The sequence below is a fragment of the Chinchilla lanigera genome, unplaced genomic scaffold (genome assembly GCF_000276665.1).
Source record: "Chinchilla lanigera isolate Chin_1 unplaced genomic scaffold, ChiLan1.0 scaffold00027, whole genome shotgun sequence".
Taxonomy (NCBI): Eukaryota; Metazoa; Chordata; class Mammalia; order Rodentia; family Chinchillidae; genus Chinchilla; species Chinchilla lanigera.
The window spans coordinates 16,394,151-16,410,047 of record NW_004955428.1 but is presented as its reverse complement, the minus strand read 5'-3'; the positions used below and the strand labels follow the sequence as shown (position 1 = coordinate 16,410,047).

At 35.6% G+C, this 15,897-nt stretch overlaps 1 protein-coding gene across 1 annotated transcript in view; it reads right to left on the bottom strand.

Annotated features, from left to right (window-relative positions):
• Nucleotides 1-12,218: 12,218 nt before the first annotated feature.
• Ankrd50 (ankyrin repeat domain 50) overlaps nt 12,219-15,897 on the bottom strand; it is a gene marked incomplete at its 5' end in the record, with an annotated part of 37,228 nt that continues 33,549 nt past the window's right edge. The window contains 1 exon segment of the mRNA XM_005386751.2: nt 12,219-15,250.

The window sequence follows — 15,897 nt, the reverse complement described above, 5'->3', positions numbered from 1 at the left end:
TTTCTGTACACACATATTTTTAGAATGCATAGATAACTTGAACTCTGCCAGTGTCCAGACAAGTTCTTTAGATTTGCCATGAATTGGCAATTGTGTGAGATTTTATTGGGCCCCAAATATATTTCCTTTGGTTTGAATTGGTTTCTCTTTCCTTCACCTGGAGAATTCTAATGCAATCAGCCAGCATCATAGAAAGTTGGGGTCTCACTCCCCACAAATGTCGTAAAGGGTTTTCTCTGTTCTGGGCTGCCTTTTCATATGGTTACCCCCTGTGGCGGTTTGGGGATTAGAAACAAAACTAAAGACAAAAATGAAAAACAATAAAACACTGTAAAGTAAACAACAAAACACTCTGTGTTAGTCACTTTCTAATCACTGAGACAAAATATGTGAGGCCTGCAACTTACAAGAGGAAAGGCTTATTTGACTCAGGTTCCAGTGCGTTCAGTCCAAGGAAGAAAAGTGGAAAGTTATGATGGAGGACCCTTGCATAGGAACAGCTGTTTACGTCATGGCATCCAGGAAGCAGAAAGCAAAGAGAAGGGAAGAAGAACACAAGAACACACCTGGCACAAGAACACACCCCTTTCCAGGTCACAACTTCTACTGGGCACCTACAGCTGGCCCCACCTCCTAACATGAAGCTACTGAACTGATGGATGAACCCACTGATGGGGACAGTGTCTCATCCCTGTGGTCCCACTGAAAGGGAAAAACTGTCAAGAGAAATTGTTCTTTTTAAAACTTTGTTCTTTTCAAACTGCCTAGCTCTGTACCTGCATCACAGCTTTGCAATTACTTTCTTGACCCCATATAACAACAAAAGTACAACTGAACATGCAGAATGCCTGATTGTGCCATTGTACCAAGCTTCATAAACTGATGATCATTAATCTACCCTTGTAACCAATCTCACCCTACTAGCTAATCAGAACTGCCAGGTTGTTCTGTCTCACCTTTGAACCTCCTTTGTACCTCCTGCTTGTACGTCATATAAAAGTCCTATATCACCAGAGAGCAGGGCCTGATATTTGGGAATGATCCCGATCAGTGCCTATCCACATAAATAAATCTGCCTCCAAATCCTGGGTGGCATTTCAGTGTTTCTGCTTGCCTTTGCTGCATTACTTTCCAAACACCTGAGACATTTGGAGGGACACTGTACATTTAAACCATAGCATACCCTCAGTCTGTAGATTTTATAGGTTTCTTCTATGGTTAGAAACATTTTTCAAAAGAGTATTCAGTCATTAATTAAATTAGTATTTACTGAACACCTGTTTTATGCCAAGAACTACTAGAAGTATCCTGGGAACAAAAAAGGAAATGTCTCTACTCTTTCAGTGATTATAATCTAATTGATATATTCCTATACTCACTTTCTGAAAAAAGATTGTTAGAATATAAATACCTTGTAGGCAAAATTATAATTTTCTTTCCTTTTGTGGGGTGAATGTTGGGTGTCTTATTTACTTTTCTCATTGCTGAGACAAAATACCTGAAGTCCAAAGTTAAGAGAGGAAAGATCTATTTGGTTTCCAGTTTGTAGAGGTTTCAGTTCACGGTCAGTTGGCTCCAAGGCAGGGTGGCATGGCAGAGGGCATCACAGAGGAGAAACAGCTCATAGCAAAGAAGGGCAGGTAACAAGGCAACAAACAGCAAGCAACGAGGGACAAGCAGCCACCCTCTTTCTCTCGCTTATATCTTATCAGGTTACCCACCATTAGGATGGGTAGCACTCACACCCAGTGTAGAACAGCCTTACTCTTAGCATCGCAAAGTGAATCAATCCCAGCATCACACACTGTAGATCCAGCCACCTCCAAAAAGCCTCACCAATAATCACATGGGGCTTTGGACAGACATTTAGACACAAGTCATAGCACTAGGCAAGTGCTCTAATACTGAACCACACATCTACCCCATTATACTTTTCTTCCTTATTGCTTTCTTATATGGAAATTAATAGTAAGTATTCAAATTATACTTACATATAAATACATTGCACTTCCATGGAAAATTCTCTGAAACTGAAATAAATGTGTCCTTAGTCACACAGAGAATTAATCAAAATGGAGATTAAAACTTTTAGAATCCAAAGGGATAAAATAATAAAGGCCTTTGTTTCTAAGTGAGACCAGTCTAATGGTTATCATAGTTAGTATTCATCTGACAAATTGTCACTGACCAATCAGTCTTCAAAATGATTCTTTATGAAGAATTTAATTACAAGTGCTGGATGTGGTGGTGCATGCCTGTAACCCCAGCACTTGGGAGGCTGAGGCAGGAGGATCGCTGTGAGTTTGAGGCTAGCCTGCACTACATAGTTTGAGGGCAGCCTGCCCTACATAGTGAGACCCTGCCTCAAAGAAAAAAGATTTTAATTAGAAAGTGAGAATGATTATAAGTAAAAGTAATGTCACAAATATAAGTATAAACCAACTAAGAAATGTCAAATAAAATTTAATTAAAATTTTAACAAAAGTTTTTTCACAAATCAAATGCAATACAGTCTAGCAGTTTAAAATAAGTCAAATTACAGTCTTTATTGATTTTTGTCATCTGGTCTTTTGTTTTTAGGGTTGTAGGTTTTTAGAGTTATAGGTTTTTGTTTTTAGGGTATTTTTGTTTTAGAAGTATACTTGTATCTTTTGTTTTACCCTGGTAAATCTTTTCTTCTTTGACTTCACTAACTAAATTTTCCCAAGTGATCCAATTGTTTCCATTGCAGATTCTATTAAAGTTTATACCAAAGGAGTTATTACCAGGCCTTTGTCCTATTAATTACTTCTGTGCTGGTAGACTTTAGGGTGGACACTCAGACAAAGGGCTGGTCAGCTGGGAAGTGGAGTGTCTGTGACTCAACTGGCACTGACCACCCACGCTTATTCTTTTTGCATACCTGAAAACTGTTCATTGTCTGTGCTTGCGGGATAATCAAAGAACAAATGGACTGTTTTGTCAACTTTAGTGACAACTACTAAATTCTTCTTAAAAGAATTAACTGAATTCAAAATAATTGTGTGCAACATAAAGCGGTCAGGGTAAAGTATCAGCTAAAAGCAATTAAGCAGTCAGCCATAAATGTTCAAATGAATAAGTGATGAATAATTGGTTTGCTTTCCTGTTACATTCAATACAAACTGAGTGAGTAGAACAGATGGGAAAGCAGGGATAAAAAACATACACACTATTTTGCACTAAGAGTTGAATTCCCGGTGCAGCATGATTAAACCAAGAGGATATTTTAACAAGAGGCCTAAAATAGCAGGATTTAAACGTTTCTCACTAACATGCAGCTGGTTCTGAATGAAAAGAAAGTGCAATTCAAAGAACAGTAATTGAGCATTTACTATGTACAAGACAATCCAAAAGACAACCGGAGAAGTAAGACTCAGTATCTATCTAACTGAAGATTACAGTGGGAGAAAAGAGACGATCTGCTTAGTATAGCATAGAATAAGAATCACAACCGGCGAAGATTAATTATATCAGTAATTAAAAAGAAAGCTCTCTGGCTGGGAAATGGGGACAAAGGTCAATGTGGGTGGAGAGATAGATCCCTGAAAGAATATTGACTATTGTAGCAATTGCAAATATTTTTATGGGAGGTGGAAGCAGACGGCTTGATGCATGCCGGGTGGGGGTGAGGTAGTTAGGGAAAGCTCAGGAAGGAGCAACTGGAAAGGTAGGTATAAAGAGCTTGGTGTGCTATGCCTTAACTGTGGCACTGAAATGAGAGAACTTGAAGCTTTGTAGGGATGTGTGTGCCATAATCAGATACAGAGATGATTTTAGAAGATAACTGGTCACGACATGAAAGAAAGTCTGCAGAGAAGACAGCCTGACGACTGCTGGAGAGACTGATACAATCAGGGCCCTGCTTTAAGGGAAGGCATCTGACACAGGTTTGTAGAGTTGCAGAAAGGCAGGGACAGGAGAAACACTGGGTGATGGGGATCCCAGGAGACAGAAGGGCCCCTGAACATGGATGGTGGAAATGTGCAGGGAATAGAGAATAGGAATGCAAGAAACACCATCAAATTAGGGCACAGAGATAGCAAGTGCTTAAGTGTGAGAGGTAAAGAGAGCAAGGTGACCCTAAAATGTACTTATTCATGTCTTAACAGATAGATTGTGAGAAGAGCGTGGAGCTGGGAGGGCAGTCAATGGTCCAAGTTTTTTGAAAAATAATGTTTATATAAACAAAGTGCTTATTTATTTCTTGAAGACCCTAATAAAACAATGTACATCATGATTCTCCAAACAAGAGTAGTAAGGAGCCATCACTCAGCTCAGTATAATGGAAATCTTTGTCTTAGACATACAGTGTCAATACAATTTGGAAACAAAATGCAGAAAGTGGTACTTTGGAGTTTTAAGCCTAAGTACCCACAACAGTGAATTGTACAGTAGAAGCCCCTTTATTGACTCAACTGGAATGTATATTTGGATTCCAAATTAAAATTTGTTGGCTTTTTAAAAATTTTAGTCACGAAACAAAAATATACATCCTTTCCTGAATTTCCAAAGCAGAACCAAAGCCTTTCCTACTAGGAGGGTTTTCCTGATAGAACTTTCCTGTGTCCTACGCACAAGCATGCATAAGCCTCACCCCACACAGCATCAATAGCCAATTCAGTTTCTTTAAAGCAGAATGGAAATCTGCTCCTTGTGGGCTCCATGGCTACCTTAGTCGCACCTCTTAGGAAAGGAAGGAGATGGTGACCTACAGCCGTTCCAGTTCTTGATTTTGAGTAGGTATGTTCTGTTTACTGATGGATTTGAGAAAAAATGTAAGGGAAAGTGATGAGGAACAGAGGTGATTCATTATCGATGCTAATCTTTTAACAAGGACTAGCCTTTATGAGCTAAGCACAATAATTTAGGACTTGGAACATTTTACACACTTGTAACTCTGAATATTTCCAGCAAGTCTACAAATTCTCCTTAAAGTTTGTTTCCCCCCAGAAAATTATATAATATTAAAAAATAGATTTAAATATTGGTATGGACTAAGCAACTTTGTTGAAAATGACAGTATGTAATGTAGCAACCATTGTTAATTCCTATCATTTTGTTTTGAGGTCATGTATCTTTTTGTTGTTTTTGTGTTGTTTTGATTTTGTCTTCATTGTTGTTTTGTTAGTTTTTTTAATTTTTAAAATAAAAAATAAAATAAAATTTTGTATACTTAGAAAAAAATATTGGTATTTGAGTTTACAGTTAGGGTCACTAGGTTGAATGAAGAAAACTTATTGAGCTAGTTTGGTAAACTTTAAACTAGTTGCTGCAAATAAATTATTAAAACAGTGATGAGGAAATTTATCCAACTATACCAAGAAAGCTTGCAATATAGTACTTTACTTGCATTTTTCTTATTGGTAGACTTTTTGATAATACGTAAGAGATGGACTTAACCCTGGCTTTTAGACTCACGTGCTATATGTTCTTGGGAGAAATCAATTAAACCTCAGGACAAACTTATAAACATGTTTTATGTGTAAAATGATGAGGATACTAATGGTTACCCTATAGGGTTATCGTGAAGCTTAAATATTATAAAATACTCAAGCCATATTATACATTGAAATTTCATCATTTTACTGTGTAAAAATGTAAAAGATTCCACTGAAAGTAAAAACTAAAGACATAGTCAATTAAACAATTTTCCCCATTTTTTTTGTTTTGTTTTGTTTTTCTTCCGGTACCAGGAATCAAACTCACGACCTTGCGCTTGCCAGGCAGGCGCTGTGCCGCTGAGCTAAATCCCCAGCCCCCAATTTTCCCCATTTGAAGTAGCTCATGAATAAGAGAAATGCAATCTAGCAGAGCAGGAAGTTGGGAGAGCATAATTCCCTCTGGGCTGGACAGCGGGGCTAAGTCAGGCAGTCATTTACTAAGACTGCCTGTAGATGGACACCCCTGTTATGGTTTAGATCTAAATCCCCCTCCAAGAGTCCCATATGTTCAAAAGTGGGGCTCAATTGTAGATGCTCTGCCCAAGATAGTACAGACATTTTTTAGAGAGGTATGCAATCATCTAAAGTGCAAGAAATCTGTATTTTATACTAATGCTGCTATATATTTCTTGTACATGTTACATTTTCCAGGGAGCTATGTACCTTGAATCCAGAAATACAAGGTTTCCAGACTATAGGTAACCCTAGATGAGTGACAGTCTGCTAATATCTTCCTATAGATAAATACTCTGTAGTTGGCAAACACTAACAGCTTATTTGCCTGGAAATCTGTCATTAGTATATTTGAAAGATTAGATAAACACTTGTGTGTCTTTCCTGAGATGGATTTCAGACTTCCTAGTTAACTCCCTCCTTTCTATGTTGCTTTCTTGTTTTTTAGTTTTCGGGTTATATTTGTATATTTATCTTATGTCCCTTACGTTGCTCAGCTAAAACTCCATAAAATGTGAGTTTCACATGAGTGAGCAAAAATTTATCTATCTTATAAACTGCTGTTTTCTCAGTTCAAAGCACAAAACAGAAGCTCTGTAATTACCTATCATCTTCATGGAAGGGTAATTAACCCTGTTTTGTAATGATGAATTTGATTTGGACATACAAAGAAGATAAACAATGGTATTCCGGTTCACAGTAAGCAGTATGTGCAAAAAATGGAAAGAATAAAAGTATCTGAGTGGAATCTGTCTTTCAGAGGAGTTAAACTTTTATTTTCTCTAGACCATAGTGTTTTATACTTTGAAGACTGATCTAAAGTAACTAGTAAGTACAAAGTTTATTCTTCCTCTATCACAAAAAATGACTATCCTAAAAAATGCTGATATTAGACTAAACTTTGGCTTACATAATGTTGTCAGTTTCAGAAATATAATACATTCTCGGTTATAATAATTTAAAAGTTTAATGAGGTTATATATTACATTCTTTAATTAACATATTACTGTTTAGCAGATGAAAGACCAAATGTTAATTACTATATGAAGGATAAAGTTGAAAGGATATAGCATCCCAGATACGATATCTGTATATAAAAGGTAGGCTAGTGTTGTAATTAAGAAGTATGTTTACTCTATTGGAAGGATCTAAAAATACAATACTCTTTTAAGGGGCAATAGAATATAGTATTTAAGAGTACAGGGGCTGGAATCAGAACGATTCAGCTCAATTTCCATATCACTTTTTGCCTTTGTAAAATTAGACTGTTTAACTCAGTTCTCTGTGACCATTTATCATTCATTCACCATTAAAAATTGTCCACAGGGGCTGGGGATTTAGCTCAGCGGCACAGCGCATGCCTGGCAAGGGCAAGGTCGTGAGTTTGGTTCCCAGTACAGGAACAAAACAAAACAAAACAAAACAAATTGTCCACAAACTGGGAATAGAAACATCTCCACATGATCAGTGGCATCCACAAAATATCTGAGAAAACATGTAGCTAATGATGAAAGACTGACTTTTCCTCTAAGTTTGGGAATCAGATAAAAATATCCATTTCTAAAACTCTTATTCACAATGGTACATAGGGCTCTACACAGACCAATAAGGCTAGGAAAAGTAGTAAAGTGAATATAGATTGGAAAAAGATATGGTTTTTCAGATTCACCAATGACATAATTACTTAGAAAATCCCTAGAAAGTTATAAGTACTTAAGAGAAATAATAAATGAATTTAATAATATTTATACATTCCCAAATTTTATTTCTGTATAATAGCAACAAAAATGGAAATAGAAATAAAAGATAACATTTGCAAAAGCATCAAAAAACTTGAAATCTTAGGTACGAATTTAACAAATACAGTAACAAGAACTGTACACTGAAAACTATGAACTATTGCTGAGATATAAATAAAGTGAGATATAGTTTTTAGGGCTTGGAAGACAGTATTTCTAAGCGGTCAATTCTCCTAAAATTATCTATTAATTCAGTAAGATCCCAATTAAGGTCTGTAGAGGCTATTTTTGTAGATGTTAATAAAGTGTTTTAACACATACACACACACATAAAAGTGGGAAATCTGAATAAAATTGGTGGATTATATCAATAATAATATCCTGGCAGTGATACTCTCCCAGGTTTTGCATGATGTTATCATGAGATGAACCTGGAAAAATGATAACTGGAATCTCTGTATTATTTCATGTAATTGCATGTAAAGCCACAATCACCTCAATTAAAATGTCAACTAAAAAGACTGACAATACCAAGTGTGGATGAAAATGTAGAGAAACTAAAAATCTTCTCCACTGGAAAAGCACGAATGCGAAATGGTACATCCACTTTGGAAAATGTTTCATTTAGTTTCTTTTAAATTTAAATACACAGTTACTTTGCAGTCCAGCAATCTCATCCCTAGGTATTTACCCAACACAAGTGAAACGCTGAAACAAGTGATCAAACACTAACTTACAAATGGACAAACCAATTACAGTAGAGCCTTATCTGTGGTGCATTAAAAAGCTACGCTACTCAGACATACTACAACACAGATGAATCTCTAAAGAACTAAAATAAGCCAGATGCAATAGGCTGTCTATTATATGATTTCAATTATAAGACCATCCAAAATACACAAAATTATTAAGAAATCAAATCCGAAGGCTGGAGTTGGGGAAGAAAACTGATTTTCAAAGGAGGCATTAATGAACTTTCTGAAGTGATATAAATTTCTGTATCTCAGCTGTGGTTCTAATTATATACATTCATCAAAACTCATCACACTCAGGGTAGGGATGTAATTTAGTGGTAGAAAACTTGCCTAGTATGCACAATGCCCTGGATTGAATAGACAACTTATCAGCACCACTAATTAGATAAAATTAAACTTTATAAAGAATACATAAAACTATCCTTCATTTTATTATATGCTATGCCTTCCTCAAAACATGAAACTTTTTCAGACTTTTGACATCATCAATGTGCTGAAATAAACTATATTTGTATGTCAGCAACAAAGGAAAATGAAATTTAAAATGTTATTTACAACAGTATCAGTAAATAGCACATCACTTAGGATTACAGGTAATCGATGCATACCTCTACACAGAAACTATGAAACATTACTCAAAGTAAAAAAACTCTAGATAAATGAAGAATATAACATTTGGTTGATTGCAAGACTAAAAAGCACAAACAATTCAACCAGCCACAAATTGATCTGTAGATTCAAGGTAATCCCAAGTAATATCTCAGCATCATTTTAAAAATAATTGAAATTTTTACTTTAAGTTTCATGGACACACAGTATACCAAGAGAACATATTAAACATGAAGCTAAGGAAATCAATTGGGCATGATATTATTTCAAGGATTAAAAAAAAGCCACACAAGTGTCCCTGATTTATAACAAAGGTGCTATTACAATGCCGTGAGAAACAGAAAATTTCTCAATAACTTGTGCTGGATTAATTCGGTAATTAAAGTAAAACAAGAAAACTATTACAGGAAAACATAAGATTATCAGTACTTTGCAATGGCAAAAATTTCTAAATAATATACAAAACCTAACTATGAAAAAAGTTTAGACTTTACTAAATAAGAATCTTTGCTCATGCAAATATGCTATTATGAGTGAAAGTCCAGAGCCTAAGGTATTTGCATTGTGTATGTTACATAAAGAACCTATACATAAAATGTCAACCCAACAGGAAAAAGTACGAATTTCTCCCTGACAGAAATCAAAATATAAAATGAAGGTCAAACCTAAATGCAGTATAATAAGTACACAACCAAACAGAATGAGGGGAAAAAGAAAATTTAAAAACAAATGTTGCTAAAATGTAAAACAAAGATTTTTATACATAGCTAGTGAGAAATTTTTATACATAGCTACTGATAAAACCACTCTGGAACACTGGCACTAGCTACTAAAGCTGAGCATATATACATTCTGGGTCCAATAATTTCTTTTATTAAAAGAAATGCATACCAGCTGTGTGTGGTAGTGCACACTTGTAATCCCAGCACTTGGGAAGCTGAGGCAGGAAAACTGCTGCAAATTCCAGGCCAGCCTGGGCTACATAGTGAGATAAAGGCCAGCCTGCACTATAAAGTGAGACCCTGTCTCAAAACAAAACAAAAAAACCATACATATTGATGCCAAAAATATGTACCAAAGCTGTATTGCCTGCTCTATTTTAAAAGCCCAAACCCAGAAATATCCAAATCTCTATTATGTGAAAAATGAATTTTCAAAATTATGCCTTATTCATTCACAGAATGGAATGCCACACAATTTTTAAAAAAGGACAAATATAATTTGTCCTTTTATATTTGTCCAAGTATAAAAAAAGGACATTATAATTCACATCAGTGAAAGAAAGCCACTGCTGCAGTGTATAAGAATATCACAAAAATAATATTAAAGGAAAGAAAACAGGATAAAGAAAATTATTTGATTTGGTACTTTTTAAAAGTGAAAACCAATCTATGGTAATGAAAGAGGAAATGGTTTTCTTTCTTGTTTTTTTTTCCGGTACCGGGAATCAAACTCATGACCTTGTGCTTGCCAGGCAGGCGCTGTGCCTCTGAGCTAAATCCCCAGGCCCCTGGTTTTCTTTATTGAGGGTAGAATCTAGAAATGGCTAGGAAGGTTTCTGAGATTAAAGTTATAGGCTACACCTTGATCTAGGTGATAAACGGGTATATTCATTTTGCAAAAATGTACACCGCAGCAATTCAGGACTTGGGTATTTTTCTCAGTATATGTTAAAGTTCAATATATATTTACAAAAGAGTAAGTGTCACAGACACATTCATTAAACATGTGGCATTGGTTTCATCAGGACACACCACTTTGTCGATGTTCACATGTACAGACCAAAAATAAGTATGAGCTCTAAGTATACAGTGGCCTTCTAAACATTACAACTACATTCTAAGAATATAGCTCAGTTTTGCAAGTCCAGTAATGACACTGTAAATTGAGTGGAAATCTAAACATGCTACAAGTTTCAAGTGACTCATTTCATATTAGATAATTTTTAGTTTAATACCAAGATTGACAAGCAGAGACCTTATCTTGAAAACAAAATTAGTGCACAATTCCATGATAAATGAAAATTTCCCAGGACCTAAATAATATACTCATTCAGTGTGTATCTTACTATTTAGTTGGAATTCTTCCAATCGCCAGGGCTGAGTGAAAACATTGCCAAGTTCTTACTGTATTTTCATGGACTAGCTGGGAAACTCCATACCTGTAAGTTTATTTAGTCAACCAATCTGTTTTAAAATTATTCTATGTGTACCACCCGTGTTTAAACACTTCATGCCGCTGATTAAAGATTAACTCAACACATTTATAAATAATATGAAATTACTGCAGAAACAATTATGAAGTTACCAAATGGAAAATACTTTGTTGATCTTTCTAGAAACTTTTTGGAGTATCAGTTTATATGGATTGTTGTGGCTTGTACCTAATGTCCCCCTAAAACTTCATGGGCACATAGCTGGAGTTTTGGCGGGGTGGCTGGATCTAGGGTGCTAACTGGATTGCTTCCCTCACTGGGAAAGTGTTGTTTTAGGTATGGGTAATGGGAAGCCCCACACCGAGTGTGAGAAGCACCAAGCAAAAATCTCATAGTGTGGATGGAGTATCTGTGAAGGGTAAGGTAGAAGGTTGCTCACTGCTTCTGCCTACCCTGCCATGGACTGTTTCTCCTCAGCCAAGAACCTCTCCCTTGGGGCCAGCTGACTATGGACTGAAACCCCTACAAACTGTGAAATACAATAAACTTTTCTCCTTTAACTTTAGGTGTCTAGTATTTTTCCTCAGCGACAAGAAAAGACAAATTTTGGTACCTATGAGCACTAATGTGTATCTCTGTATGTTGTTTTGGGAAGGGGGATGAAGGCTGTGAAGAAAGACTCAAGTTTCCTGAACACAGAGCATACAAGTTTTATTTAGAAAATGTTTGCAGGAAAATTCTAAAATAAATTCAGTGTAAAGATTGCTATAATATTCTGATAAAGAGCATACGTATACACCATTTATTGGTTTACCGGTATTTTCAGAGGCCTGAAATATGACATGGTGAGATATAGTATGTAATCCGTCAGGGGAAGGTTCAAAAAGATTTAAAGGCTAAATCTATATTTAGACATTTTTTTTTTTGGATAGTAGTTTACTCTCTGCTTTGTAAAGTGTTTCAAAGTTTATTTCCTTGGTATTTTTTTAAAACTGTAAGCATAACGTATATGCTCTACTGGTTCAAGAATAAAATTAAAACAAGATTTTTTTCTGTAAAGCAAATATATTTATTATGCACTTTCATATACATAGGGATTTTGCATAATATAATACAAGGAATAAAATAAAACTTTTACAATGTGAAATTCAATGTACAATTTAGGCTATTTACATACCCCAAACCAAGGGAAAAATAAAAAGAAAGCATATGTTTGCAACTACATTTGCTGCAAGTGTAAATGGAGGACAATAAGCAAAACAAACATTTGCATAGCCAAAACAATACAAAGAAAAGTATTTACTCTCATCCGTTAAGTAGTGAACTATTTTTGGTGAGCAATCTGGTCGGGGTGGGAGTGGGGAGGGGGACAAAAGTCACTGGCTGTACACTGCAATACACTCATTTCTGGTCAATTTTCCTCCCCAAGCCGTTCCTAGAAATATCCAGGTTTTTATTTTTTATTTCTGTATTTTTGTAACTTCTCCTATTACCAAATCATGACTTCTAGGGAATGGGGATGATGGAATGTTATAAAAATGTAAGCGCATGACATTCTAAGTTGTGTAGTGGCAACAGCTGGTTTACAAAATTTAAACATTTTAATTTCAAAAATAGCTATTTAGGAGTTTTATATTTGGGGACTATTTGTTTTATTTTTTAATGGAGCAGAAGCCATCTTTTAGTCATGGTAATCCCCGACAGAAACAAGTAAGTAAAGTAGGGCATTTCCAGCACCCTTATCCTTACCCTAACTGAAAGTCACTTTTTTGTTCTAAAACATAATTTATATAAAAACACCCAGAGAAATAGTTGTGAAAATCATTTTTCCAATAGGCTCTCTTCCTACCGACTGTTCCAAGTGTATAAAGAAGATATATGAAAACATTTAGTTCTTTGAAAACAGAAATCCCTAATTCAGAGTCGTATCTTCGCCCTTTGGCCACAAGGTGCAATTTTGTAAAAACAATAAAATTAAATAAATACAATTTCAATAATTCAAGGTTAATAGAAAAACTGGCAGCTTTCAGGGTTCTCTTTCTAAGGAAAAATACACCTAATAAGAAATTAGCGCTTCATCCTCTACAGTAATGTAAATGTACTGTATCTGAGATATGAGTAAAGTTGGTTCTAACAGTGTGTGTTCATATTTAGTAATAGAGTCAGTAACACTTTTAAGGCTACTTTGCAAGAGTCCTATTAAGTGTATTTAATAAATGTCCCATAGGGACAAGAATTCAATACTTGAAACATTCACATTCGAGCTATCAATATTGCCATGTCACCTTACTTTTAATTGAACTGATCAACTTATCCTCTTGTCCTGATTATGACTACAGATGACATAGACAAAATGAGTTTTGCTGACTTTAAAAAACAAAAGCAAGAAAAGCTTTACACAAAGGTTCAAGTGAGAAACATTTATCACAACCAATTACACATTTCTACGTCCATGAACAAAGCATTACATGTGTCCTTCATATATGATGACATTACTGACCTCTGTTACTAAGACATATTTAAAGGATTTTCAGTAGTAGCTATGGTTTTGTGCTCAATCTCCAAATCCTCTTTCCTCAGTCCTCCTTATCAACAGCACATGGAAAGAACAGGATTTCTGGGGTCTGCAAGACTAGCAGGGCTCATCCAAATACCAAATCCGAACTTCGCTTCTAAATCATTGCCAGCCTTTTCAAACATACAAATGACCCATCTAAGCTGGCGTCACTGATTTAGAGTATATTCAGGAGGCCAGGGCTGTGAGTCACATGGCCATCTGAACCAAGTACAGTTTCCTTGGTCACTGATTCTTCTCTTACCTCAGCATCCGGCCATCCCCCACGCAACTGTCCAAAGAAGAAAACAGGAAAGAGTATGTGGATAGAAAAGTGCAAATCTATCACTTGTCAAATAACAGGTAAAAATACATATGTGCTATGACTAATGGGTTAGTGGTGTCATCTGTGAAGGCCAGCACACACTACATTCATCAAGAATATTCATCCCACTGAACCATTAAATTTAACCAATTGATTTCCAGGGGCCTGTTTTGGTCATGCAGTGATTTACAAGTAGAAACAGCTGAGAGAGAAGCCAGCATTAATGTTTACAATGATCAGTTACAGTTTACTTAGCTGTAAGAAAGAGATAAGGGGTAGTCAATGAATAGTTCAGGGATCAAAAATCTACTCTCAGATAGACAGGTGCATCTCCCTCTGCACACAAATGCGACTGAGGCCTGGCTTTGTCCCTGAGAATATTCATGCCTCAGGAATGACAGTCTGTCTTCTTGGAAGTGGACTGACAACCAAGCGTGAGGTGAAACTGCATCCAGTGACTGAAATGGAACTCTATTCTGCCTACAGGCTGGTTGTTTGCTTGTTTTGACACTTTTAGCCAGAGATGAGGAGAATTCTACTGGGGAAATCCAGATTTAAACTACTTAAAGCAGTTCCCTAATACTAGAAATGATTATTTTTTGAAAATCTGTCAAGAAACCATCTTTTTTTAACACTCCAATTGGCATCTGTATAAAAACTCATTTTTATGCAATGCTGAAGGTGTAGTGAACATAAAACAGTTGTAAGATTGATTTTATTGAGCAACATTTTTAAAGATACAAGAAACGGGCCACACACTACAATGCAAATGTGACTGGAACACTAGGCATAGGTTTCTTCTGCCACAAAAAGAAAAAAAAAATAAATACAAGGAACACTGCCTTTTTCATATATATTTGACCATGGCACATGCACATTTATCAAATCTTAACTTAAAATACTTTAATCAAAAATTTTTCAGCTTTATCGGGGAACTGCAGCATACACCGCATTTTTTAAAAAAGTGCTTATTCTGTGTTGTGAATACAAAGCACACGAAATGAAATTCCTTAAGCACAGAGGATTACGCAGAGAAGGCAGCCTTACTCTTTAGGCACATTACAGCAATTAAGGTTCTGTACTGCAGATATCGCATTCTTCACTTTTTTTTCAGCAAATCAATAGGCGTTTTATGTTTTCATCCAGTAGCTGAAGAACCACTCCCGTCACAATGTCTTCTGTTTCACAGAACAGGAAACTAATTTAAGGGTTAAAAAAAAAGCACAATTAATTTTCACATTTTACTATATAAATACATATCATTTTAAGACCTTATATAAGAGTATGTATTTCCATTCATCTATGTCTTTTATCACACAAAGCACACCTTTAACAGACTTGTCTACTAGAGATTCATTATTTAACTGTAAGTCACTTTTAAAGAGTCTCCAAAATGCTAACCAACCTTAATTTACATGTTTTTCACTTTGCCTTTACAAAAGATAGCCTATGAGTTAGAGGGTTGTAGCATCAGAACTAAATACTTTTGAAGTAAGTAACATGGGAGAACGAATTAACTATTTCATACAAATTATTTTTAAGTGACATTTTACTGCTCATCCATGAATTCACATTGAAGGCTGTTTGTAACTGGAAGATAGGGAGAGTTCGTTTACAGTGATACTTCACACATATCATGCCCCTAAAGCATACCTCTAAAGACAAGCAAGCAAGACAGATGTCACTTTGCCTAAGAGTAGAACTTTGCTAAAGGAAGAAAAATGAGTCAGCAAAGTAGGATATACTCAGTATAAATGAGAAAAGATTCTTACAAAAAAATTCTCAGATTTATCTCCAATATGGGAAATGTGCTCCTGAAAAAGTACCTGTAACATAAAAAGATGT